The sequence below is a fragment of the Colobus angolensis genome, unplaced genomic scaffold (assembly GCF_000951035.1).
Source record: "Colobus angolensis palliatus isolate OR3802 unplaced genomic scaffold, Cang.pa_1.0 Scaffold130, whole genome shotgun sequence".
NCBI classification, from domain to species: domain Eukaryota; kingdom Metazoa; phylum Chordata; class Mammalia; order Primates; family Cercopithecidae; genus Colobus; species Colobus angolensis.
Genome location: NW_012114253.1, coordinates 326,202 through 331,380, shown reverse-complemented (window position 1 = coordinate 331,380; position 5,179 = coordinate 326,202).

The window sequence follows — 5,179 nt, the reverse complement described above, 5'->3', positions numbered from 1 at the left end:
AGTGTCAGAAATGGATTGAATTGTTGCATACCCAGTTGGTGTCAAATAAATGAAAAAGTGGTTGGTGTCAGCAAACACCTCCCAGCCTCCACTTAAAGAAGCTCTTGGCCGGGCATGGTGGCCAATGCCTATAATCCCAGCACTTCGGGAGGCCGAGGCAGGATGCGGTGGCCCATGTTTGTAATCCTAGCACTTTGGGAGGCTGAGGCTGGGTACAGTGGCCCATGCCTGTAATCCCAGCACTTCGGGAGGCCGAGGCAGGATGCTTTAGACAAGCATCCCCTTTCAATAACATTGTGAGGGAAAAGCCATTTCCCCTGGGAGGCTGAGGCAGGAGGATAGATTGAGCCCAGGGGTTCGAAGCTGCCAGTGAGCCATGATTGCGCCACTGCACTCCAGCCTGAGCAACAGAGCAAGACCTTGTCTTTACAAATTTTTTTTTTTTTTTTTTTAAAAAGCAATTCTTTTAGGCTGGGCACAGTGGCTCAGGCCTGTAATTCCAGCACTTTGGGAGGCTGTGGTGGGCACATCACTTGAGATCAGGAGTTTGAGATCAGCCTGGCCAACATGGCGAAACCCTGTCTCTACTAAAAATCACAAAAATTAGCTGGGTATGGTGGGGCCCGCAAGTAATTGCCGCTACTCAGGAGGCTGAGGCATGAGAATCACTTGAACCTGGGAGGCGGAGGTTGCAAGGAGCCAAGATTGCGCCACTGCACTCCAGCCTGGGTCTCTGTCTTAAACAAAAAACAATACCTTACAAAAATTAAAATTAAAATGAATGAAAGAAGGCCAGCTGCGGTGGCTCACGCCTGTAATCCCAGCACTTTGGGAGGCAGATCACTTGAGGTCAGGAATTGGAGACCAGCCTGACCAACGTGGAGAAACCCTGTCTCTACTAAAAACACAAAATTAGCCGGGTGTGGTGGCGCGTACCTGTAATCCCAGCTACTTGGGAGACTGAGACAGAAGAATCACTGGAACCAGGGAGACAGAGGCTGCAGTGGGCTGAGATCACGCCACTGCAGTCTAGCCTGGGTGAGAAAGATAATAAAATAATAGTAATAAAATTAATGAAAGAAGCCTCTACCCCCCAAATGAAATACGTCCCAGGAAACAAAGAGAGCATCTTGTTCAGACTGGGAAGGCACTAGTCATGATCACTGAGAGGATGAGGCAAAGCCTGCTGGTGGCGTACTGAGGGGCATGGTTCTGTTTAAATTTTTCTGTTCACTTGAGATTTTTCACAGTAATACACTTGAATCGAAAATGCAGGGGTAGGATGCAGCAGAAAGAGCCCTGGATCGCGTCTGGAGTCCTGGGTTCCATTGTCAGTGCTGTGCTGTTGAACCACTCTATGGCATTGACAAGTCCCAGCCTTTCTCTGGGCCATACTAGCCAGTCTCTAGTGGCCCTTCCAGACCTCCTGCTTTATGGGATAATTTTCATTGACTTCAGTTCACACAAGTATTGTCTACTAGCTGTCTGTTTATTTACATATCAAATCTCTTTCCAGCAGCCACTGAGGCCCTAGAGGGTAGGGGCTGTCTCCCCAGGGCCTGGTACAGGCTCTGGCACTTAGTGGGTTCATGGAAAGAGGAGAGGACAGATGGATGATTGCCAGCCTGTGTACCAGAACGCCTCTGCCCCTGAAGGGTTTGGGGTTCCTGGACAGGAAGCCTTGGATCTCCTTAGGACTGGTGCCCACTCATGCACCTCCTCCTGCCGGTGCCCCCGGATGCCCGGAGAGGTGAGGGAGGTGGCAGGAGTAAAAGGGAAACTAGATTGGAGGCTCAGAGGCCTCCACTTCCTGCAGTGGAGACCCTGCCCAAGCCGGGCTCCAGCCCTGACCTCTGACTCCACCAGGAGAGTGCCAGGAAACAGACCTTAAGGCCGGAAACCTTCCTTGGGCTTGGCCTGGGCCCAAGCTCCTGCCGGGCATGGGCTGAGCCCTGGACCCAGTGGACCAAAAAGCCCACCGTTCTTGCTCAGCCTGGCAGAGCTGTCCTGCTGTAGCAACTTGGGTATATTCTTTGCCTCTGAAACCATCACCAGCAGTTCCAAGCAGCCTGCCCTGGCAGGGAAGGCGCTGAGGTCAGGAGCTCTGGGTTCAGTTCCCACCTCTACTTCTCAGTGGCTGGGAAAGTGTGGACACTTTGCCACGCCTCCCTGAGCCTCAGTTGCTTCATCCTATTTCACGCTTAGGGATTAAAATAGAGACGGTCTCACATGAATTCTCTTCCTTTACCGTATTTAAGGAGCTCAAAACAAGTTAAGCTTCCAGATACAGCTGAAGCCCTGGCCAACTTCACACCCTTTCTTCTTGGAGGGTGGCACCATCTAATCTCTGATTATCTTTGCTACACGTATTTATCCTGTTCCTACACATTGCTGTATACGGCATAGCACTGATCTTCATGGATTCAAATGTTACACATACTATGACATTCTACTGAATGCATTATTCTGTAATGTGCTTTTTTACTCAATAAAATGCTTTTGAGATCTATCCATAATGACACATATGACTCTAATCATTTTCACTGCTTAACATCGCATTCTATATATACCACAATTCATCCAGTCTCCCATCAATATGCATACTTTTCAGTTGTTCCCAATTATGTTTCATTATTTCAAGCAACACTGAAATAAATATTCTCTTACATGTCAAAAAAATGAATTACGGATGAGTGTTATCAGGGAACATACATTCATTGAGCAGGGGTGTTCACTACAGGCTCTGATGACAATATGCTATGAACCCAAACTACAGCAAACAACTTGACAACGGGATGGAGCACTTAAGGTTGGGATTCTCTGGGACAGGACAGCAATCATGGCTGCCCTCTCTTCAGTGCTTCCTATGGGCCAAGCCCAGTGTTCAGCGCTTTATCTCCTTGAATTCTCACAGAAACCTTGTGAGGGAGCTATTGATGTTACCCTAGGTGAAGAAACTGAGGCACAGAGAGGTTAAATGTCTCAAGCCGGGTGCAGTGGCTCACGCCTATAATCCCAGCACTTTGGGAGGCCGAGGGTGGTGGAGCACTTGAGACCAGGAGTTCGAGACCAGCCTGGCCAACATGGTGAAACCCCATCTCTAATAAAAATACAAAAATTAGCTGGGCGTGGTGGTGCATATCTGTAATCTCAGCTACTTGGGAGGCTGAGGCAGGGAAATCGCTTGAACCTGGGAGGCGGTGGTTGCAGTGAGCTGAGATTGCGCCACTGCACTACAGCCTGGGTGACAGAGTGAGACTCTGTCTCCAAAAAGAAAAAAAAAGAGAGAGAGGTTAGGTGTCTTGACAAAGATCACACAATTATGATTGAACAGGAATTCAAACCAAATCTGGGTTTGTCTGATACAACTGCCCACATTTCAGCCAGAGCAGAGGGTCTCTGGTACAATCCACAGAGGTGTGGGAGGAAGGACTGGTCCCAACGGGGAGGTGCTCAGGGAGGGCTTCCTGGAGGAGGTACCAGTCTCAACCAGCCTAGAAAGATGAACATTGCAGAGGGCAGCAGTGGGAGGCATCTGGGAGGGAGACTTTTGGGCCAAGGCTTGGAGGCTGGCCGACTGAGCCCCTGCCCCCAAGTCACTCATCCACCCCTTGACTCCTCCCTGCCATTCCCTGCATTTCTCTTTCCTCCAACTCCCCTCTGACCTCTGGGGTCTATCCTTCTCTTTTTACCTTCTTTCTCTCGAGTTCTCTCCTTTCTTTTCATTCCCCAGTCATCCATTCATTCATTTGTTAATTCATCCACTCATCTAACACAAACTTAGCACCAGCTCTGTGCCAGGGCATTGGAAACTGAGTGAGGCAGTCCCCAGAACTGGTGGTGACTGTGCCCACCACACTCAACTCAACCCCAAAAGGAGGCTGTGAGATCTGCCCTGTGCCTCAGACGCACCCAGAGACAAACACACCCTCACACCTGGCAACTTTCTAGAAAAACACCTGGAGACGGTGATGGCTCTCGGGCGCCCCTTGCTGGTAACTTGGGATGTTGCATCCTAGGCTGGAGAGTCCAAGTGTGACTCTGGGAAGCGGCGGCCCTGGCTCCCCACTAACTCCTGGTGCACTGCAACTTCTGCCAGTAGTTCTATTCTAGGGGCTTCTAAGACTACGGTCCTTGTCATAAATGTTTAACTCCCTACCCTTTTGTTTGTTGTTGTTGTTGTTGTTGTTTTAAGACCAATCTCATTCTGTTGCTCAGGCTGGAGTGCAGTGGCTCCATCTCGGCTCACTGCAACCTTTGCCTCCTGGGTTCAAGTGATTCTCCTGCCTCAGCCTCCCCAGTAGCTGGGACTACAGGTGTATGCCACCATGCCTGGCTAATTTTTGTAATTTTTAGTAGAGACGGAGTTTCACCATATCGGCCAGGCTGGTCTTGATCTCCTGACCTAAGGTGATCCGCCCGCCTCAGCCTCCCAAAGTGCTGGGATGACAGGCATGAGCTGCTGCGCCTGGCCTAATGCCCTAGCTTCTGTCAGGCCCAAACCAAAGGCCAGAGTAAGAAGCAGTGGCAGATGTATGTTTGTTTTCCTGGGAAGGGGGGACAGGGTGTGTGCTCCGGAATGTGAGTGTACCATGGATGTGTGTGCTCCGGTGTTGTACACAGGAGGGGTCTGTACACGAGGGTGCCGGGGTGCACATTCTGAGTTTGTGCTTGTGTATCACTGTCCTGCGGTGAGCAGGCCTATGCAAACTACTGCAAGACCGAGGGAGCTGAGAGGCCAAAGAAAGAGGCTGACGGGTCCAGTTTATTGGAAAGAAAATAGGGACTTGCAAACAGAAGTTGCAAATTCATTTACTCAATAAAATGCTTTTGAGATCTATCCATAGCGACACCATCGAGCAATTGCAAGCAATTTCTGTACCCACCCTCCAGAAAATATCCTTTTTATAGCAAGCTTTTAGGGTAAAGACATGTGCAGCTGGTCACGTCTCAGACATTCTGAAGCTCTTGACCACTGGGGAGTCCAGATTACCTTTTTTTTTTTTTTGAGATGGAGTCTCACTGTCACCAGACTGGAGTACAGTGGCGCAGTCTCAGCTCACTATAACCTCCTCCTCCCAGGTTCAAGCGATTCTCCTGCCTCAGCCTCCCAAGTAGCTGGGATTACAGGTGTCCACCACCACACCTGGCTAATTTTTGTATTTTCAGTAGAGACAGG